The 25,428-nt window shown below is 47.1% G+C and overlaps 1 long non-coding RNA gene across 2 annotated transcripts in view; it reads left to right on the top strand.

The window, feature by feature from the left end:
- The first annotated feature begins 2,449 nt into the window (after window positions 1-2,449).
- The window catches only part of LOC147121927 (uncharacterized), a 92,867-nt gene continuing 69,888 nt past the window's right edge, over window positions 2,450-25,428 (top strand). Inside the window, exons 1-2 of one of the 2 annotated variants that reach the window (XR_015075415.1) lie at window positions 2,450-2,594; window positions 3,203-3,278. This is a non-coding gene — a long non-coding RNA (uncharacterized LOC147121927). Of the gene's footprint in view, window positions 2,595-3,202; window positions 3,288-25,428 lie in introns of both variants that reach the window. The other variant, XR_015075416.1, reaches the window with a different exon arrangement.

Genomic DNA, 25,428 nt, shown 5'->3' with positions numbered 1-25,428 from the left:
GGGGAGAGGAGTGACAGTGTGAACTGGGAGTGAGGAATGAGGAATGACAGTGTGAACTGAGATGGAGGAGAGAGGAGTGACAGTGTGAACTTGGAGTGAGGAGTGAGGAATGACAGTGTGAACTGAGATGGAGGAGAGAGGAGTGACAGTGAGCGCTGAGTGGTGAGAAAATCACTCTCATAACTCTATACATAATTTGAATGATTTAACAATCAGACTTAGTAACGGAGGTTTTCCGCAATAACGTGGATTTTTTCCACAAGAAATGTGGGACCATCTCCATAATGTCTGCCACAATCTTCTTCTGTACAAGTCTTGGAATGTTGGGTATACCTGCAGCGTCAGCTGTGATAAGCCATGTCCCATGGCAATTCAGTGTAACCACACTGTCATAATCCTATATTCAGGGGCATTTTTGAGTTGTCAGATTTTTCAGGCTTTAAATCTGCTGTTTAACTTTTGCTTGTTTCCTGGGTTGCTTTGCTGGTCCCGACTGCTACTCATACTGAATGTTGCTGCTTCATTCCAGGACCTCATTCCGCACTCCAAGTAGGAATTCCTGGTCTCATGATATATCAGGAATTGCGCCTGCAGCATAGAGTTCAATCCCACAATGAAACAGCAATGTCAGCTAAGATCTGCAGCCATGACTACCAGTATGGAATAGGTAAAGGTGATAGAATATCTCTGAGTTGGGGGAAGTTGGAGAGAGAGATTGACTGTGAACTGAGGAGATAAAAGGGGATGTGGAGTTCCTTTTTGAGCGGGAAGAGTGACTATTAAAGTCATTTTTGGGAAAGTGATGGTCTGGTTGGGCTGTTGAATGTGAATAATCCCAAATGTCACTTATTATTTTCAATAAAATTTAGAGATTAAAAAACTTAATTATGAAGTAAACTTGTTTAAAATGAACCAGGATGTCACCATTTTCCCTGGATCCCTTGAAATATGTGCACCAGTGGGTGCAGATAACAGCATTTGGAAGAAGTATGTACAATTTAAATGTCCTGCCTACACCCCTGTGCCGCACATTAATGTGTACAGGGGTTTCCTGGTGAAGTGACTGGTTTTGTTTATTATCAGTCAGCATAGAGCAATGAATTAAACAGCTGCAATTGAATGATTCAGCATGTTCTGCGATGCAATGAGACCTGAGGCTGATTAAAACATTTGTGTTTCACACGCTGTCTCTGTCCACCTGCAGGCCTGCAGTTTCATTTGCCTCAGTGTTTTCTCAATGACACTGAAATCTGCCCCTGCTCAATTGCTCTTCTAGTCCAAGAATGTTACTGCAGTCCTCAGGGATACCCATCAACAGAATACTGAGTTAAATGGTCACAAAGCCAACCATTAAAATCACTGAGATATTAAATTAAATATATATATAGAAAAGAAGGACATGTGAATCAATTCGTCAACATTCAACAGTGCTTCAGCGAATGCTGTATTCACAGCGCCCCCTGCTGATCATTCAAAGAACATTCAACAAACCCCACAACTGTCGACACACAAAGACAGGGATGGTGAAGTGTGCTGTCAGTGCAAGTGAAGTCATACACCACAGCAACAAAGTGCCATACAATGCAGCTTCATTAGTGGATTTTCTCAGTATAGAAACTACAGCATTTTGCAGCCCCCCTCCCCCAACCCCGCAACCCCCAATTTCAGTATCATAAACAATTTCTCAGGGCATGCAGGGAGCTGGGCAGTGCATTAAGTTAGATGCAGTCGTTTCATTCCTGGGACCGAGCTACAATGTAGCCTGCACAGACAGATGAAGGTTAATCTCTGCTGGCTGCCAGAGTCTGAAATGGAATGAGTTTGGGCTATGGGGAAAGAGCAGGGGAGTGGGACTAATTGGATAGCTCTTTCAAAGAGCCGGCACAGGCACGATGGGCCGAATGGCCTCCTTTTGTGCTGTAAGATTCTATGAACTCAACTCAGTTCTCAGAATGGAGCATAAACCAGCAATCTCACCTGGCTGACGTGGGAAATGGAAATCTCATACAGGTGCTATTCCGAACTTAGGCGTTACAGCACATTGTTGAGGAGGTGTAGGGTGAGTTTTACTCTAAATGCTATCCCTGACCTTGGAGTGTTTAATATTAACACAGGGTGCCAAGAATAAAATCACTCACACCCCTGTACTTCAATGAATGCAAACATTTACCATTTTTTTAAATCTTAAATCATAAGATAAATGAATGGGCCATGTCACCTCTGCAAATGTGTTTCACCATGATAAATATCTGCAGATCACTCAAGACTTGTGCCTCCTAAGTTATCCTGTCAACCCTGCATATACTGCACACTGTGGCATATATTGGCCCAGAAATTCGGCTCTCCCCGGTAAGTACGCACGGGGTACTCACCCGTAGGCCGAATGGAATTGCCGGTTTCCTGCATGCACTGCGCATGCGCGGGAAACCGGCACTTCCGTTCCTCTGAAAGCAGGGGTTCAGAGGTCGAACGCGCGCGCAGGGGAGGCTGCGCGTGCGCTTTGAACTTAGTTTTTTTTTACAGGTTTTCCCGGGAGGGTATGCCTGCAGGATTTACACATTTAAAAAGCAGGCGTAAGGCCTGCTTTTTGCAAGGTAAGTGGTCAATTAATTAAAATTAAAACATTTTTTCCACAGGTTTATTATTTTTAAATACTTTAAAGCAAGGTAAGTTTATTTTTAGCCCCGTTATAATATAATAATTTTTTTCAAAAATTTAAATTATTGTTTAAATTAGTTATTTAATGTAATTTATAGTTTATTTGAAAAGTGTGATTTAAAAAAAAAATTATTTGAAGGTTTACTGCTATTTTGGGCCCGTAGTATTTATAAGTTTTGACAGGTCTACCTGTCAATCTTATGAATGGGCTTTTCCCTCCTCCGATTGGCTGCCCATGGCTCACGTGATCCCAGGGGACGCATCGCACTAACTACGCCCCTGGGACACGCAAGCACTGCGCGCCAGCAGCTGGGCCAGGCCCCAGAGTGGAATTCCACGGGGCCCTACAGCTCAACTGCCGGCGCGCAAGGTAAGTGCAGGTCGGGGGCTTACACCCGCGAGAAGCCCCCGACCTGAATTTCTGGGCCATTGTTACACGTACTGTGACAGTCTGTTCCTAATGAACTGTACCTTTCATGGTATTCAGAAGTTAACAAATTGAAAAGTTAAAATGTGAAGCTAACAATTGCCTCCTTGATTATAGAGGCCCTGAGGATAGATGACAGTTTGGCAACCCAGTTGACAGGGGCTGTGACACAATAATCTGTTACTCTTTAATGGTAAGAGAGGTAAGAGTGAAAGCACAGTGAGGGTGACAGCTGTCCATCGTGGGTTTACATATGTTGCTTATCTTTAATCCATCATTAACCTACTTCCATGGGCTTGTTGGAAATCAGCTGAGAGACATGCTGAAAAGTACTAGTTCTGTCTCACTGCCAACATCACAGCCAAATACCACTTTATTTTTCCCCTGGTCAGTAAAATCTCATTGGCATGCCTTAACGTGAAACATTCATATGAGTATTTAATAATAGTAATGCTGACCTGAGAAATACAGGACCAGACCTGCCGCGGGTACACACACGGAACGATTCCAGTTACACAGGAGAGCATCAGCTCATTAAAATGGCTGAGCATGTCCCCGAGTCACTCTGATGAGAAATCTTTCTTTTCTCACATATGTTCTTCCTATTATTTGTTTAAGTCACTGTGGGACTGACTTGAACACTCATTCAGAGGATGGCAGTAATAAGGAGGAGGTTCAGATATAATATGCTGCGTTAATAAAAATAGATTAAGAATCCCAGTTCATCTATTGTGTTACCGTAGCAAATTGTTCCATTCTACACTGCAGACATTTTTCATCAACTGAACAGTACTAATAATATCCATGTAAACCATCCCTGCAAAAATTCTGCACCAGAAACTTGCTCCTTTTGCCCAGGGAAAAAAAATGAACTTGTATGTAGGGCACTGTCCCAGTTTTACTGCTTTTAAAAAGTGTGGCCCATATGTGACCTAATACAGTGTGGTATATTTTGTGTCACTTTATAAAATCAGGGATCAGTAGTGGTTGTTCATTTGGGCTGTAAACACTGGACTCTTCAACTCTGGTACTTGAGACTGCATTAGCAGCTATTGCAGTAAAGACATTGCCCACAAGTCTATGGCAATATAAAGAATCATGTTGTGACTGAGATATTTATGCATTGAAGGCACATTAGCTCAGGTTTCTGGAGGTTTTTCTTCATAGACCTCTGGAGGGTGATCCAAATAAGTCAATATCTATTCCAGTAAAATGTGTTTATAGTCTACCTGGGAAAATCTGAAATCATTCCAGGTGCTAAAAAAGTTTGTATTATCCAATAATTCGAATTAAGCAACATAAATAATGCAGCCCTGCCACAAGCTAAGAAAAAACAAACAGGAGGACACTCTACTATCCACAGTAAATGTGATTTATTCAGGGAAATACATTTCCACAATACTGCAAGTGGCTTTAGAGACAAGCCACAAAGAAAGATTCTTTAACATCACAATCCCCAAGCCTCAAAATAATTTTCTTCCAGTTTGATGTTATGCATGATTCCAGTTTCAAACCAAAAATATGTATTTGTGCTTTATCACTCTAATTACACTGACGTATTCTAAGTTTGCCAAATGAATTAGGAAAATTAGGGATAGCATAAGATCCAAGGAGAGGACATATAAATTGGCCAGAAAAAGCAGCAAACCTGAGGATTGGGAGCAGTTTAGGATTCAACAAAGGAGGACAAAGGGATTAATTAAGAGGGGGAAATAGAATATGAGAGTAAACTTGCAGGGAACATAAAAACTGACTGTAAAAGCTTCTATAGATATGTGAAGAGAAAAAGATTGGTGAAGTCAAGCGTAGGTCCCTTGCAGTCAGAATCAGGGGAAATTATAATGGGGAACAAAGAAATGGCTGACCAATTAAATACATACTTTGGTTCTGTCTTCACAAAGGAGGACGCAAATAACCTCCCAGAGATGTCGGGGAACATAGGGTCTAATGAGAGGGAGGAACTGAAAGAAATCAGTATTTGTAGGGAAATGGTGTTAGGGAAATTGATGGGATTGAAGGCCGATAAATCCCCAGGGTCTGATAATCTACATCCTAGGGTACTTAAGGAAGTGGCCCTAGAAATAGTACATGCATTGCTGGTCATCTTCCAAAATTCTATAGACTCTGGAACAGTTCCCATGGATTGGCGGGTAGCTAATGTAACCCCAATATTTAAAAAAGGTGGTAGAGAGAAATCGGAAGTGGGGAAAATGCTAGAGTCCATTATAAAAGATGTAATAGCAGAGCACTTGGAAAACAGTGACAGGATCGGACAAAGTCAACATGGATTTACAAAAGGTAAATCGTGCTTGACAAATCTACTGGAATTTTTGAGGATGTAACTGGTAAAATAGATAAGGGAGAACCAGTGGATGTTGTCTATTTGGACTTTCAGAAGCCCTTTCGATAAGGTCCCGCATGAGAGATTAGTGTGTAAAGTTAAGGCACATGGGACTGGGGGCAAGGTACTGACTTGGATAGAGAACCGGTTGGCAGACAGGAAGCAAAGAGTTGGAATAAACGGTCTTTTTCCGAGTGGCGGGCAGTGACTAGTGGGGTACCGCAGGGATCAGTGCTAGGACCCCAGCTATTCACAATATATATTAATGATCTAGACGAGGGAACTAGATGTAATATCTCCAAGTTTGCAGACGACACAAAGCTGGGTGGGCGTGTGTGTGTGCTGTGAGGAGGATGCAGAGAAACTCCAGTACGATTTGGACAGGTTGGGTGATTGGGCAGATGCATGGCAGATGCAGTATAATGTGGATAAATGTGAGGCTATTCACTTTGGTGGCAAAAACAGGAAGGCAGATTATTATCTGAACGGCAATAGATTGGGAGAAGGGGAAGTGCAATGAGACCTGGGTGTCCTTGTGCACCAGTCACTGAAGGTAAGCATGCAGGTGCAGCAGGCAGTTAAGAAGGCAAATGGTATGTTGGCCTTCGTAGCGAGAGGGTTCGAGTACAGGAACAAGGAAGTCTTGCTGCAGTTTTACAGGGCCTTGGCGAGACCACATCTTGTACAGTTTTGATCGCCTTATCTGAGGAATGATGTTCTTGCCATGGAGGGAGTGCAGCGAAGATTCACCAGCCTGATACCTGGGATGGCAGGAATGACGTATGAGGAGAGATTGGGTCGATTGGGCTTATACTCGCTGGAGTTTAGAAGAATGAGAGGGGATTTCATTGAAACTTATAAAATTCTAACAGGACTAGACAGACTTGATGCAGGAAGGATGTTCCCGATGGCCGGGCAGTCCAGAACCAGGGGTCACAGTTTAAGGGCAAGGGGTAAGCCATTTAGGACAGAGATGAGGAGGAATTTCTTCACCCAAAGAGTGGTGAATCTGTGGGATTCTCTAACACAGAAGGCAGTTGCGGCCAATTCATTAAATATATTCAAGAAGGAGTTAGATATATTTCTTAAGGCTAAAGGGATCAAGGGATATGGGGGAACGCAGGGACAGGGTACAGAATATGAATGATCAGCCATGATCTCATTGAATGGCGGAGCAGCCTCGAGGGACTGAATGGCCTACTCCTGCTTCTATCTTCTATGTTTCTATGTTTCTATGAATTAGCTGTCTAAAAAAATACTACTTTGGACTCGTCCTGCACTGTACATTCACACTCCCTGCATCAGGACAAGTCCTGCACTGTACATTACACACCCTGTATCAGGACCAGTCCTGCACTGTACATTTACACTCCCTGTATCAGGGCCAGTCCTGCACTGTACATTTACACTCCCTGTATCAGGACCAGTCCTGCACTGTACATTTACACTCCCTGTATCAGGACAAATCCTGCAATGTACATTTACACTCCCTGCTTCAGGACCAGTCCTACACTGTACATTTACACTCCCTGCATCAGGAGCAGTCCTACACTGTAAAATCACATTCCCTGTATCAGGACCAGTCCTGCACTGTACATTCACACACCCTGTATCAGGACCAGTCCTGCACTGTACATTCACACACTCTGTATCAGGACGAGTCCTACAATGTACATTTACACACCCTGTATCAGGACCAGTCCTGAAGTGTAAAATCACAGTCCCTGTATCAGGACCAGTCCTGCACTGTACATTCACACACCCTGTAACAGGACGAGTCCTACACTATACATTTACACACCCTGTATCAGGACCAGTCCTGCACTGTACATTAACATTCCCTGTATCAAGACCTGTCTTGCACTGTACATTCACACTCCCTGTATCCGGACCAGTCCTGCACTATACATTCACACACCCTATATCAGGACCAGTACTGCACTATACATTCACACTCCCTGCATCAGGACCAGTCCTGCACTGTACATTTACACTCCCTGCATCAGGACCAGTCCTGCACTGTACAATAACACTCCCTGTATCAGGACAAGTCCTGCACTGTACATTTACACTCCCTGCATCAGGACCAGTCCTGCACTGTACATTCACACACCGTGTATCAGGACCAGTCCTGCACTGTACATTTACACACCGTGTATTAGGACCAGTCCAACACTGTACATCTACACACCCTGCATCAGGACCAGTCCTGCACTGTATATTCACACACTCTGCATCAGGATCACTCCTGCACTGTACATTCACACACCCTGCATTAGGACAGTCCTGCACTGTATATTTACAAACCCTGTATCAGGACCAGTCCTGCATTGTACATTCACACATCCTGTACCAGGCCCTGTACTGCACTGTACATTTATACACCCTGTATCAGGACCAGTCCTGCACTGTATATTAACACACCCTGTAGCAGGACCAGTCCTGCATTGTACTTTCACACACCCAGCATCAGGACCAGTCCTGCACTGTATATTTACACCCCGTCTATCAGGACCAGTCCCGCACTGTAAATTCACGCTCCCTGTATCAGGACCAGTCCTGCACTGTACATTCACACACCCGGTATCAGGACCACTTCTGCACTATACATTCACACGTGCTGCATCAGGACCAGTCCTGCACTGTATATTCACACACCCTGCATTAGGACCAGTCCTGCACTTTATATTTACACACACTGCATCAGGACCAGTCCTGCACTGTACATTCACATTCCCTGTATCAGGACAAGTCCTGCACTGTACATTCACACTCCCTGTATCAGGACCAGTCCTGCACTGTACATTCACACACCCTGCATCAGGACCAGTCCTGCACTGTACATTCACACTCCCTGTATCAGGACCAGTCCTGCACTGTACATTCACACACCCTGCATTGGGACCAGTCCTGCATTGTACATTGACACACCCTGCATTAGGACCAGTCCTGCACTGTACAGTCACACTCCCTGTATCAGGACTAGTCCTGCACTGTACATTTACACGCCCTGTAGCAGGACCAGTCCTGCATTGTACATTCACACACCCTGTATCAGGACCAGTCCCAAACTGCAGATTTACATTCCCTGCATCAGGACCAGTCCTGCACAGTACATTTACACTCCCTGTATCAGGACCATTCCTGCACAGTACAGTTACACTCCCTACATCAGGACCAGTCTGGCACTGTATATTTACACACCCTCTATCAGGACCAGTCCTGCACTGTACATTCAGAAACCCTGTATCAGGACCACTCCTGCACTGTACATTCACACTCCCTGTATCAGGACAAGTCCTGCACTGTACATTTACACACCCTGCATCAGGACCAGTCCTGCACTGTACATTCACACTCCCTGTCTCAGGACCAGTCCTGCACTGTACATTCACACACCCTGCATCAGGACCAGTCCTGCACTGCACATTCACACTCCCTGTATCAGGACCAGTCCTGCACTGTACATTCACACACCCTGCATTGGGACCAGTCCTGCACTGTACATTCACACACCCTGCATTAGGACCAGTCCTGCACTGTACATTTACACTCCCTGTATCAGGACCAGTCCTGCACAGTACAATTACACTCCCTGTATCAGGACAAGTCCTGCACTGTAGATTTACATTCCCTGCATCAGGACCAGTCCTGCACAGTACATTTACACGCCCTGTATCAGGACCAGTCCTGCACTATATTTTCACACACCCTGTATCAGGACGTGTCTTGCACTGTACATTTACACACCCTGTATCTGGAGCAGTCCTTCACTCTAAAATCACACTCCCTGTATCAGGACCATTCCTGCACAGTACAGTTACACTCCCTACATCAGGACCAGTCGGGCACTGTACATTTACACACCCTGTATCAGGACCAGTCCGGCACTGTACATTTACACACCCTGTATCAGGACTAGTCCGGCACTGTACATTTACACACCCTGTATCAGGACCAGTCCTGCACTGTACATTCACAAACCCTGTATCACGACCAGTCCTGCACTATACATTTACACACCCTGTATCAGGACCAGTCCTGCACTGTACATTCACAAACCCTGTATCAGGACCAGACACGCACTGTACATTTACACACCCTGCATCAGGTCTAGTCCTACACTATACATTCACACACTCTGTCCAGGACCAGCCCTGCACTGTACATTTACACACCCTGTATCAGGACCAGTCCTGCAATGTACATTCACAGACCCTGTATCAGGACCAGTCCTGCACTATACATTCGCACAACCTATATCAGGACCAATCCTGCACTGTACATTCACACTCCCTGCATCAGGACCACTCCTGCACTGTACATTTACACTCCCTGCATCAGGACCAGTGCTGCACTGTACATTCACACACCCTTTATCAGGACCAGTACTACACTGCACATTTACACACTCTGTATCAGGACCAGTCCTGCACTGTACATTTACAGTCCCTGTATCAGGACCACTCCTGCACTGCAAATTCACACCTCGCGTATCTGGACCAGTCCTGCATTGTACATTCACACTCCCTGCATCAGGATCAGTCCCGCACTGTACATTCATGCTCCCTGCATCAGGACCAGTCCTGCACTGTATATTTACACACACTGTATCAGGACAAGTCCTGCACTGTACATTCACACACCCTGTATCAGGCCCTGTACTGCACTGTACATTAACACACCCTGTATCAGGACCAGTCCTGCACTGTACATTCACACTCCCTGCATCAGGACCAGTCCTGCACTGTACATTTACACACCCTGTATCAGGACCAGTCCTGCACTGTACATTTACACACCCTGTATCAGGACCAGTCATACAATGTACATTAACACACTCTGTATCAGGACCAATCCTGCACTGTACATTCACACTCCCTGCATCAGGACCAGTCCTGCACTGTACATTTACACTCCCTGTATCAGGACCAGTCCTGCAATCAACATTTACACTCCCTGCATCAGGACCAGTGCTGCACTGTACATTCACACACCCTTTATCAGGACCAGTACTACACTGTACATTTACACCCTCTGTATCAGGACCAGTCCTACACTGTACATTCACACTCCCTGCATCAGGACCAGTCCTGCACTGTACATTTACACTCCCTGCATCAGAACCAGTCCTGCATTGTACATTCACACACGCTGTATCAGGACCAGTCCTGCACAGTACATTTACACTCCCTGTATCAGGACCAGTCCAGCACTGTACATTTTTACATTCCCTGTATCAGGACCAGTCCTGCACAGTACATTTAAACAGCCTGTATCAGGACCAGTCCTGCACTGTAAAATCACACACGCTGTATCAGGACCAGTCCTGCACAGTACATTTACACTCCCTGTATCAGGACCAGTCCAGCACTGTACATTTTTACATTCCCTGTATCAGGACCAGTCCTGCACAGTACATTTAAAAAGCCTGTATCAGGACCAGTCCTGCACTGTAAAATCACACACCCTGTATCAGGACCGGTCCTGCAATGTCCATTCACACACCCTGTATCAGGACCAGTCCTGCACTATACATTCACACAAACTATATCAGGACCAATACTGCACTGTACATTCACACTCCCTGTATCAGGGCCTGTCCTGCACTGTACATTTACACACACTGTATCAGGACCAATCCTGCACTGTACATTCACACTCCCTGTATCAGGATAAGTCCTGCACTGTACATTCACATTCCCTGTATCAGGAACAGTCCTGCACTGTACATTTACACTCCCTCTATCAGGACCAGTCGTGCACTGTACATTTACACTCCCTGCATCAGGACCAGTCCCGCACTTTACATTCACACACCCTGTATCAGGATCAGTCTCTACTGTACATTTACACACCCTGCATCAGGACCAGTGCTGCACTGTATACTTACACTCCCTGTATCAGGACCAGTCCCGCACTGTAAATTCACACGCCCTTTATCAGGACCAGTCCTGCACTGTACATTTACATTCCCTGTATCAGGAACAGTCCTGCACTGTACATTTACACTCCCTGTATCAGGACTAGTCCTGCACTGTACATTTACACTCCCTGCATCATGACGAGTCCTGCACTGTACATTTACACACGCTGTATCAGGAGCAGTCCTGCACTGTACATTAACACACCTTGCATCAGGACCAGTCGTGCACAGTATATTTACACTCCCTCTATCAGGACGAGTCCAGCACTGTAAGTTCACGCACCCAACATCAGGACCAGTCCTGCACTGTACATTTACAGTCCCTGTATCAGGACCAGTCCTGCACTGTACATTTATGCTAGCTGCATCAGGACCAGTCCCGCACTGCAAATTCACACCTCCCGTAGCTGGACCAGTCCTGCATTGTACATTTACACACCCTGTATCAGGACCAGTCCCGCACTGTAAATTAACTCTCCCTTTTTCAGGACCAGTCCTGCACTGTACATTTACACTCCGTGTATCAGGACCACTCCTGCACTATACATTCACACTCCCTGCATCAGGATCAGTCCCGCACTGTACATTCACACCCTCTGCATTAGGACCAGTCATGCACTATACATTCACACACTCTGCATTAGGACCAGTCATGCACTGTATATTTACACACCCTATATCAGGACCAGTCCTGCATTGTACATTCACACACCCTGTGTCAGGCCCTGTACGGCACTGAACATTAACACACCCTGTATCAGGACCAGTCATACACTGTACATTTACACTCCCTGTATCAGGACCAGTCCTGCACTGTACATTCACACATCCTGTATCAGGACCAGTCCTGCACTGTAAATTCACACACCCTGTATCAGGACCAGTCCTGCACAGTACATTTACACTCCTTACATCAGGACCACTCCTACACTGTACATTCACACATCCTGTATCAGGACCAGTCCTGCACTGTAAATTCACACTCCCTGTTACAGGACCAGACCTGCACAGTACATTTACACACCCTGCATCAGGACCAGTCCTGCACTGTAAAATCACACACCCTGTATCAGGACCAGTCCTGCACAGTACATTTACACTCCTTACATCAGGACCAGTCTGGCACTGTACATTTACACACCCTGTATCAGGACAAGTCCTGCACTATACATTCACACAACCTATATCAGGACCAATCCTGCACTGTATATTCACACTCCCTGTATCAGGACCAGTCCTGCATTGTACATTTACACTCCCTGCATCAGAACCAGTCCTGCACTGTACATTCACACACCCTGTATCAGGACCAGTACTGCACTCTACATTTACACACCCTGTATCAGGACCAGTCCTGCACTGTACATTCACACACCCTGTATCAGGACCAGTCATACACTGTACATGTACACTCCCTGTATCAGGACCAGTGCTGCACTGTATATTCACACAACCAATATCAGGACCAGTCCTGCACTGTACATTTACACTCCCTGCATCAGGACCAGTCCTGCACTGTACATTTACACTCCCTGTATCAGGACCAGTCCTGCACTCTACATTCACACACCCTGTATCAGGACCACTCCTGCACTATGCATTCACACACCCTGTATCAGGACCAGTCCCACACTGTAAATTCACACACCCTGTATCAGGACCAGTCCCACACTGTAAATTCACACACCCTGTATCAGGACCAGTCCCACACTGTAAATTCACACTACCTGTTACAGGACCAGACCTGCACAGTACATATACACACCCTGCATCAGGAGCAGTCCTGCACTGTAAAATCACACACCCTGTATCAGGACCAGTCCTGCACAGTACATTTACACTCCCTACATCAGGACCAGTCTGGCACTGTACATTTACACACCCTGTATCAGGACCAGTCCTGCAATGTACATTCACACACCCTGTATCAGGACCTGTCCTGCACTATACATTCACACAACCTATATCAGGACCAATCCTGCACTGTATATTCACACTCCCTGCATCAGGACCAGTCCTGCACTGTACATTTACACAACCAATATCAGGACCAGTCATACACTGTACATGTACACTCCCTGTATCAGGACCAGTCCTGCACTGTATATTTACACAACCAATATCAGGACCAGTCCTGCCTGTACATTTACACTCCCTGCATCAGGACCAGTCCTGCACTGTACATTCACACACCCTGTATCAGGACCAGTCCTGCATTGTACATTCACACACCCTGTATCAGGACCAGTCCTGCACTGTACATTCACACACCCTGTATCAGGACGTGTCCTGCACTGTACATTCACACACCCTGTATCAGGACCAGACTGCAGTGTACATTTACACAGCCTGTATCAGGACCAGTCCTGCACTGTACATGTACACTCCCTGTATCAGGACCAGTCCTGCACTGTACATTTACACATCCTGTATTAGAACCAGTCCTGCACTGTACCTTTACACACCCTGCCTCAGGACCAGTCGTGCACTGTAAATTCACACTCCCTGTGTCAGGACCAGTCCTGCACTGTACATTTACACTCCCTGTATCAGGGCCAGTCCTGCACTGTCCATTTACACTCCCTGCATCAGGACCAGTCCTGCACTGAATATTTACACAACCAATATCAGGACCAGTCCAGCACTGTAAATTCACACTCCCTGTATCAGGACCAGTCCTGCACTGTACATTTACACACCCTGTATTTGGACCAGTCCTGCACTGTACCTTTACACACCCTGCATCAGGACCAGTCGTGCACTGTAAATTCACACTCCCTGTGTCAGGACCAGTCCTGCACTGTACATTTACACACCCTGTATCAGGGCCAGTCCTGCACTGTCCATTTACACACACTGTATCAGGACCAATCCTGCACTGTACATTCACACACCCTGTATCAGGACCAGTCATGCACTGTATATTTACACACCCTATATCTGGACCAGTCCTGCATTGTACATTCACACACCCTGTATCAGTCCCTGTACTGCGCTGTACATTAACACACCCTGTATCAGGACCAGGCCCGCACTGTAAATTCACACTCCCTGTATCAGGACCAGTCCTGCACTCTACATTCACACAACCTGTATCAGGACCAATCTTGCACTATGCATTCACACACCCTGTATCAGGACCAGTCCTGCATTGTACCTTCACACACCCTGTATCAGGACCAGTCCCACACTGTAAATTCACACACCCTGTTACAGGACCAGACCTGCACAGTACATATACACACCCTGCATCAGGAGCAGTCCTGCACTGTAAAATCACACACCCTGTATCAGGACCAGTCCTGCACAGTGCATTTACACTCCCTACATCAGGACCAGTCCTGCAATGTACATTCACACACCCTGTATCAGGACGTGTCCTGCACTATACATTCACACAACCTATATCAGGACCAATGCTGCACTGTATATTCACACTCCCTGCATCAGGACCAGTCCTGCACTGTACATTGACACAACCAATATCAGGACCAGTCATACACTGTACATGTACACTCCCTGTATCAGGACCAGTCCTGCACTGTATATTTACACTCCCTGCATCAGGACCAGTCCTGCACTGTACATTCACACACCCTGTATCAGGACCAGTCCTGCATTGTACATTCACACACCCTGTATCAGGACCAGTCCTGCACTGTACATTCACACACCCTGTATCAGGACGTGTCCTGCACTGTACATTCACACACCCTGTATCAGGACCAGAGTGCAGTGTACATTTACACAGCCTGTATCAGGACCAGTCCTGCACTGTACATTTACACTCCCTGTATCAGGACCAGTCTTGCACTGTACATTCACACATCCTGTATCTGGACCAGTCATACACTGTACATGTACACTCCCTGTATCAGGACCAGTCCTGCACTGTACATTTACACATCCTGTATTCGAACCAGTCCTGCACTGTACCTTTACACACCCTGCATCAGGACCAGTCGTGCACTGTAAATTCACACTCCCTGTGTCAGGACCAGTCCTGCACTGTACATTTACACTCCCTGTATCAGGGCCAGTCCTGCACTGTCCATTTACACTCCCCGCATCAGGACCAGTCCTGCACTGTATATTTACACAACCAATATCAGGACCAGTCCAGCACTGTAAATTCACACTCCCTGTATCAGGACCAGTCCTGCACTGTACATTTACACACCCTGTATTAGGACCAGTCCTGCACTGTACCTTTACACACCCTGCATCAGGACCAGTCGTGCACTGTAAATTCACGCTCCCTGTGTCAGGACCAGTCATGCACTGTACATTTACACACCCTGTATCAGGGCCAGTCCTGCACTGTCCATTTACACACACTGTATCAGGACCAATCCTGCACTGTACATTCACATTCCCTGTATCAGGATAAGTCCTGCACTGTACATTCACACAACCTGCATTAGGACCAGTCCTGCACTGTATATTTACACACACTGTATCAGGACCAGTCCTGCACTGTACATTCACACACCTTGCATTAGGACCAGTCATGCACTGTATATTTACACACCCTATATCAGGATAGGTCCTGCATTGTACATTCACACACCCTGTATCAGTCCCTGTACTGCGCTGTACATTAACACACCCTGTATCAGGACCAGGCCCGCACTGTAAATTCACACTCCCTGTATCAGGACCAGTCCTGCACTCTACATTCACACAACCTGTATCAGGACCAGTCCTGCACTGTACATTCACACACCCTGCATTAGGACCAGTCGTGCGCTGTACATTAACACACCCTGTATCAGGACCAGTCCCGCACTGTAAATTCACACTCCCTGTATCAGGACCAGTCCTGCACTCTACATTCACACACCCTGTATCAGGACCACTCCTGCACTATGCATTCACACACACTGTATCAGGACCAGTCCCACACTGTAAATTCACACTCCCTGTTACAGGACCAGTCCCACACTGTAAATTCACACACCCTGTATCAGGACCAGTCCCACACTGTAAATTCACACTCCCTGTTACAGGACCAGACCTGCACAGTACATATACACACCCTGCATCAGGAGCAGTCCTGCACTGTAAAATCACACACCCTGTATCAGGACCAGTCCTGCACAGTACATTTACACTCCCTACATCAGGACCAGTCTGGCACTGTACATTTACACACCCTGTATCAGGACCAGTCCTGCAATGTACATTCACACACCCTGTATCAGGACCTGTCCTGCACTATACATTCACACTCCCTGCATCAGGACCAGTCCTGCACTGTATATTTACACAACCAATATCAGGACCAGTCCTACACTGTACATTTACACTCCCTGCATCAGGACCAGTCCTGCACTGTACATTCACACACCCTGTATCAGGACCAGTCCTGCATTGTACATTCACACACCCTGTATCAGGACCAGTCCCACACTGTAAATTCACACACCCTGTATCAGGACCAGTCCCACACTGTAAATTCACACACCCTGTATCAGGACCAGTCCCACACTGTAAATTCACACTCCCTGTTACAGGACCAGACCTGCACAGTACATATACACACCCTGCATCAGGAGCAGTCCTGCACTGTAAAATCACACACCCTGTATCAGGACCAATCCTGCACAGTACATTTACACTCCCTACATCAGGACCAGTCTGGCACTGTACATTTACACACCCTGTATCAGGACCAGTCCTGCAATGTACATTCACACACCCTGTATCAGGACCTGTCCTGCACTATACATTCACACTCCCTGCATCAGGACCAGTCCTGCACTGTATATTTACACAACCAATATCAGGACCAGTCCTGCACTGTACATTTACACTCCCTGCATCAGGACCAGTCCTGCACTGTACATTCACACACCCTGTATCAGGACCAGTCCTGCATTGTACATTCACACACCCTGTATCAGGACCAGTCCTGCACTGTACATTCACACACCCTGTATCAGGACGTGTCCTGCACTGTACATTCACACACCCTGTATCAGGACCAGAGTGCAGTGTACATTTACACAGCCTGTATCAGGACCAGTCCTGCACTGTACATTTACACTCCCTGTATCAGGACCAGTCTTGCACTGTACATTCACACATCCTGTATCTGGACCAGTCATACACTGTACATGTACACTCCCTGTATCAGGACCAGTCCTGCACTGTACATTTACACATCCTGTATTCGAACCAGTCCTGCACTGTACCTTTACACACCCTGCATCAGGACCAGTCGTGCACTGTAAATTCACACTCCCTGTGTCAGGACCAGTCCTGCACTGTACATTTACACTCCCTGTATCAGGGCCAGTCCTGCACTGTCCATTTACACTCCCCGCATCAGGACCAGTCCTGCACTGTATATTTACACAACCAATATCAGGACCAGTCCAGCACTGTAAATTCACACTCCCTGTATCAGGACCAGTCCTGCACTGTACATTTACACACCCTGTATTAGGACCAGTCCTGCACTGTACCTTTACACACCCTGCATCAGGACCAGTCGTGCACTGTAAATTCACGCTCCCTGTGTCAGGACCAGTCCTGCACTGTACATTTACACACCCTGTATCAGGGCCAGTCCTGCACTGTCCATTTACACACACTGTATCAGGACCAATCCTGCACTGTACATTCACATTCCCTGTATCAGGATAAGTCCTGCACTGTACATTCACACAACCTGCATTAGGACCAGTCCTGCACTGTATATTTACACACACTGTATCAGGACCAGTCCTGCACTGTACATTCACACACCTTGCATTAGGACCAGTCATGCACTGTATATTTACACACCCTATATCAGGATAGGTCCTGCATTGTACATTCACACACCCTGTATCAGTCCCTGTACTGCGCTGTACATTAACACACCCTGTATCAGGACCAGGCCCGCACTGTAAATTCACACTCCCTGTATCAGGACCAGTCCTGCACTCTACATTCACACAACCTGTATCAGGACCAGTCCTGCACTGTACATTCACACACCCTGCATTAGGACCAGTCGTGCGCTGTACATTAACACACCCTGTATCAGGACCAGTCCCGCACTGTAAATTCACACTCCCTGTATCAGGACCAGTCCTGCACTCTACATTCACACACCCTGTATCAGGACCACTCCTGCACTATGCATTCACACACACTGTATCAGGACCAGTCCCACACTGTAAATTCAAACTCCCTGTTACAGGACCAGTCCCACACTGTAAATTCACACACCCTGTATCAGGACCAGTCCCACACTGTAAATTCACACTCCCTGTTACAGGACCAGACCTGCACAGTACATATACACACCCTGCATCAGGAGCAGTCCTGCACTGTAAAATCACACACCCTGTATCAGGACCACTCCTGCACTATGCATTCACACACCCTGTATCAGGACCAGTCCCACACTGTAAATTCACACACCCTGTATCAGGACCAGTCCCACACTGTAAATTCACACACCCTGTATCAGGACCAGTCCCACACTGTAAATTCACACTCCCTGTTACAGGACCAGACCTGCACAGTACATATACACACCCTGCATCAGGAGCAGTCCTGCACTGTAAAATCACACACCCTGTATCAGGACCAGTCCTGCACAGTACATTTACACTCCCTACATCAGGACCAGTCTGGCACTGTACATTTACACACCCTGTATCAGGACCAGTCCTGCAATGTACATTCACACACCCTGTATCAGGACCTGTCCTGCACTATACATTCACACTCCCTGCATCAGGACCAGTCCTGCACTGTATATTTACACAACCAATATCAGGACCAGTCCTGCACTGTACATTTACACTCCCTGCATCAGGACCAGTCCTGCACTGTACATTCACACACCCTGTATCAGGACCAGTCCTGCATTGTACATTCACACACCCTGTATCAGGACCAGTCCTGCACTGTACATTCACACACCCTGTATCAGGACGTGTCCTGCACTGTACATTCACACACCCTGTATCAGGACCAGAGTGCAGTGTACATTTACACAGCCTGTATCAGGACCAGTCCTGCACAGTACATTTACACTCCCTACATCAGGACCAATCTGGCACTGTACATTTACACACCCTGTATCAGGACCAGTCCTGCAATGTACATTCACACACCCTGTATCAGGACCTGTCCTGCACTATACATTCACACAACCTATATCAGGACCAGTCCTGCACTGTACTTTCACACACCCTGTATCAGGACCAGTCCTGCATTGTACATTCACACACCCTGTATCAGGACCAGTCCCGCACTGTAAATTCACACTCCCTGTATCAGGACCAGTCCTGCACTATACATTCACACAACCTATATCAGGACCAATCCTGCACTGTATATTCACACTCCCTGTATCAGGACCAGTCCTGCATTGTACATTTACACACCCTGTATCAGGACCAGTCCTGCACTGTACATTTACACTCCCTGTATCAGGACCAGTCTTGCACTGTACATTCACACACCCTGTATCAGGACCAGTCATACACTGTACATTTACACTCCCTGCATCAGGACCAGTCCTGCACTGTACTTTCACACACCCTGTATCAGGACCAGTCCTGCATTGTACATTCACACTCCCTGTATCAGGACCAGTCCTGCACTGTATATTTACACAACCAATATCAGGACCAGTCCTGCACTGTACATTTACACTCCCTGCATCAGGACCAGTCCTGCACTGTACATTCACACACCCTGTATCAGGACCAGTCCTGCACTGTACATTCACACACCCTGTATCAGGACCAGAGTGCAGTGTACATTTACACAGCCTGTATCAGGACCAGTCCTGCACTGTACATTTACACTCCCTGTATCAGGACCAGTCTTGCACTGTACATTCACACATCCTGTATCTGGACCAGTCATACACTGTACATGTACACTCCCTGTATCAGGACCAGTCCTGCACTGTACATTTACACATCCTGTATTAGAACCAGTCCTGCACTGTACCTTTACACACCCTGCATCAGGACCAGTCGTGCACTGTAAATTCACTCTCCCTGTGTCAGGACCCGTCCTGCACTGTACATTTACACTCCCTGTATCAGGGCCAGTCCTGCACTGTCCATTTACACTCCCCGCATCAGGACCAGTCCTGCACTGTATATTTACACAACCAATATCAGGACCAGTCCAGCACTGTAAATTCACACTCCCTGTATCAGGACCAGTCCTGCACTGTACATTTACACACCCTGTATTAGGACCAGTCCTGCACTGTACCTTTACAAACCCTGCATCAGGACCAGTCGTGCACTGTAAATTCACGCTCCCTGTGTCAGGACCAGTCCTGCACTGTCCATTTACACACACTGTATCAGGACCAATCCTGCACTGTACATTCACATTCCCTGCATCAGGATAAGTCCTGCACTGTACATTCACACACCCTGCATTAGGACCAGTCCTGCACTGTATATTTACACACACTGTATCAGGACCAGTCCTGCACTGTACATTCACACACCCTGCATTAGGACCAGTCATGCACTGTATATTTACACACCCTATATCAGGACCAGTCCTGCATTGTACATTCACACACCCTGTATCAGTCCCTGTACTGCGCTGTACATTAACACACCCTGTATCAGGACCAGGCCCGCACTGTAAATTCACACTCCCTGTATCAGGACCAGTCCTGCACTCTACATTCACACAACCTGTATCAGGACCACTCTTGCACTATGAATTCACACACCCTCTATCAGGACCAGTCCTGCATTGTACCTTCACACACCCTGTATCAGGACCAGTCCCACACTGTAAATTCACACACCCTGCATCAGGACCAGTCCTGCACTGTAAAATCATACACCCTGTATCAGGACCAGTACTGCACAGTGCATTTACACTCCCTACACCAGGACCAGTCTGGCACTGTACATTTACACAATCTGTATCAGGACCAGTCCTGCAATGTACATTCACACACCCTGTATCAGGACCTGTCCAGCACTATACATTCAAACAACCTATATCAGGACCAATCCTGCACTGTATACTCACACTCCCTGCATCAGGACCAGTCCTGCACTGTACATTTACACTCCCTGCATCAGGACCAGTCCTGCACTGTACATTCACACACCCTGTATCAGGACCAGTCCTGCACTGTACATTCACACACCCTGTATCAGGACGTGTCCTGCACTGTACATTCACACACCCTGTTACAGGACCAGACCTGCACAGTACATATACACACCCTGCATCAGGAGCAGTCCTGCACTGTAAAATCACACACCCTGTATCAGGACCAGTCCTGCACAGTACATTTACACTCCCTACATCAGGACCAGTCTGGCACTGTACATTTACACACCCTGTATCAGGACCAGTCCTGCAATGTACATTCACACACCCTGTATCAGGACCTGTCCTGCACTATACATTCACACTCCCTGCATCAGGACCAGTCCTGCACTGTATATTTACACAACCAATATCAGGACCAGTCCTACACTGTACATTTACACTCCCTGCATCAGGACCAGTCCTGCACTGTACATTCACACACCCTGTATCAGGACCAGTCCTGCATTGTACATTCACACACCCTGTATCAGGACCAGTCCCACACTGTAAATTCACACACCCTGTATCAGGACCAGTCCCACACTGTAAATTCACACACCCTGTATCAGGACCAGTCCCACACTGTAAATTCACACTCCCTGTTACAGGACCAGACCTGCACAGTACATATACACACCCTGCATCAGGAGCAGTCCTGCACTGTAAAATCACACACCCTGTATCAGGACCAATCCTGCACAGTACATTTACACTCCCTACATCAGGACCAGTCTGGCACTGTACATTTACACACCCTGTATCAGGACCAGTCCTGCAATGTACATTCACACACCCTGTATCAGGACCTGTCCTGCACTATACATTCACACTCCCTGCATCAGGACCAGTCCTGCACTGTATATTTACACAACCAATATCAGGACCAGTCCTGCACTGTACATTTACACTCCCTGCATCAGGACCAGTCCTGCACTGTACATTCACACACCCTGTATCAGGACCAGTCCTGCATTGTACATTCACACACCCTGTATCAGGACCAGTCCTGCACTGTACATTCACACACCCTGTATCAGGACGTGTCCTGCACTGTACATTCACACACCCTGTATCAGGACCAGAGTGCAGTGTACATTTACACAGCCTGTATCAGGACCAGTCCTGCACTGTACATTTACACTCCCTGTATCAGGACCAGTCTTGCACTGTACATTCACACATCCTGTATCTGGACCAGTCATACACTGTACATGTACACTCCCTGTATCAGGACCAGTCCTGCACTGTACATTTACACATCCTGTATTCGAACCAGTCCTGCACTGTACCTTTACACACCCTGCATCAGGACCAGTCGTGCACTGTAAATTCACACTCCCTGTGTCAGGACCAGTCCTGCACTGTACATTTACACTCCCTGTATCAGGGCCAGTCCTGCACTGTCCATTTACACTCCCCGCATCAGGACCAGTCCTGCACTGTATATTTACACAACCAATATCAGGACCAGTCCAGCACTGTAAATTCACACTCCCTGTATCAGGACCAGTCCTGCACTGTACATTTACACACCCTGTATTAGGACCAGTCCTGCACTGTACCTTTACACACCCTGCATCAGGACCAGTCGTGCACTGTAAATTCACGCTCCCTGTGTCAGGACCAGTCCTGCACTGTACATTTACACACCCTGTATCAGGGCCAGTCCTGCACTGTCCATTTACACACACTGTATCAGGACCAATCCTGCACTGTACATTCACATTCCCTGTATCAGGATAAGTCCTGCACTGTACATTCACACAACCTGCATTAGGACCAGTCCTGCACTGTATATTTACACACACTGTATCAGGACCAGTCCTGCACTGTACATTCACACACCTTGCATTAGGACCAGTCATGCACTGTATATTTACACACCCTATATCAGGATAGGTCCTGCATTGTACATTCACACACCCTGTATCAGTCCCTGTACTGCGCTGTACATTAACACACCCTGTATCAGGACCAGGCCCGCACTGTAAATTCACACTCCCTGTATCAGGACCAGTCCTGCACTCTACATTCACACAACCTGTATCAGGACCAGTCCTGCACTGTACATTCACACACCCTGCATTAGGACCAGTCGTGCGCTGTACATTAACACACCCTGTATCAGGACCAGTCCCGCACTGTAAATTCACACTCCCTGTATCAGGACCAGTCCTGCACTCTACATTCACACACCCTGTATCAGGACCACTCCTGCACTATGCATTCACACACACTGTATCAGGACCAGTCCCACACTGTAAATTCAAACTCCCTGTTACAGGACCAGTCCCACACTGTAAATTCACACACCCTGTATCAGGACCAGTCCCACACTGTAAATTCACACTCCCTGTTACAGGACCAGACCTGCACAGTACATATACACACCCTGCATCAGGAGCAGTCCTGCACTGTAAAATCACACACCCTGTATCAGGACCACTCCTGCACTATGCATTCACACACCCTGTATCAGGACCAGTCCCACACTGTAAATTCACACACCCTGTATCAGGACCAGTCCCACACTGTAAATTCACACACCCTGTATCAGGACCAGTCCCACACTGTAAATTCACACTCCCTGTTACAGGACCAGACCTGCACAGTACATATACACACCCTGCATCAGGAGCAGTCCTGCACTGTAAAATCACACACCCTGTATCAGGACCAGTCCTGCACAGTACATTTACACTCCCTACATCAGGACCAGTCTGGCACTGTACATTTACACACCCTGTATCAGGACCAGTCCTGCAATGTACATTCACACACCCTGTATCAGGACCTGTCCTGCACTATACATTCACACTCCCTGCATCAGGACCAGTCCTGCACTGTATATTTACACAACCAATATCAGGACCAGTCCTGCACTGTACATTTACACTCCCTGCATCAGGACCAGTCCTGCACTGTACATTCACACACCCTGTATCAGGACCAGTCCTGCATTGTACATTCACACACCCTGTATCAGGACCAGTCCTGCACTGTACATTCACACACCCTGTATCAGGACGTGTCCTGCACTGTACATTCACACACCCTGTATCAGGACCAGAGTGCAGTGTACATTTACACAGCCTGTATCAGGACCAGTCCTGCACAGTACATTTACACTCCCTACATCAGGACCAATCTGGCACTGTACATTTACACACCCTGTATCAGGACCAGTCCTGCAATGTACATTCACACACCCTGTATCAGGACCTGTCCTGCACTATACATTCACACAACCTATATCAGGACCAGTCCTGCACTGTACTTTCACACACCCTGTATCAGGACCAGTCCTGCATTGTACATTCACACACCCTGTATCAGGACCAGTCCCGCACTGTAAATTCACACTCCCTGTATCAGGACCAGTCCTGCACTATACATTCACACAACCTATATCAGGACCAATCCTGCACTGTATATTCACACTCCCTGTATCAGGACCAGTCCTGCATTGTACATTTACACACCCTGTATCAGGACCAGTCCTGCACTGTACATTTACACTCCCTGTATCAGGACCAGTCTTGCACTGTACATTCACACACCCTGTATCAGGACCAGTCATACACTGTACATTTACACTCCCTGCATCAGGACCAGTCCTGCACTGTACTTTCACACACCCTGTATCAGGACCAGTCCTGCATTGTACATTCACACTCCCTGTATCAGGACCAGTCCTGCACTGTATATTTACACAACCAATATCAGGACCAGTCCTGCACTGTACATTTACACTCCCTGCATCAGGACCAGTCCTGCACTGTACATTCACACACCCTGTATCAGGACCAGTCCTGCACTGTACATTCACACACCCTGTATCAGGACCAGAGTGCAGTGTACATTTACACAGCCTGTATCAGGACCAGTCCTGCACTGTACATTTACACTCCCTGTATCAGGACCAGTCTTGCACTGTACATTCACACATCCTGTATCTGGACCAGTCATACACTGTACATGTAC

The sequence above is a fragment of the Somniosus microcephalus genome, chromosome 3 (assembly GCF_052327205.1).
Source record: "Somniosus microcephalus isolate GS21.2 chromosome 3, FLI_Smic_1.0, whole genome shotgun sequence".
Classification (NCBI taxonomy): domain Eukaryota; kingdom Metazoa; phylum Chordata; class Chondrichthyes; order Squaliformes; family Somniosidae; genus Somniosus; species Somniosus microcephalus.
The sequence above is the reverse complement of the archived record's forward strand: the minus strand, read 5'-3'. Positions and strand labels throughout refer to the sequence as shown.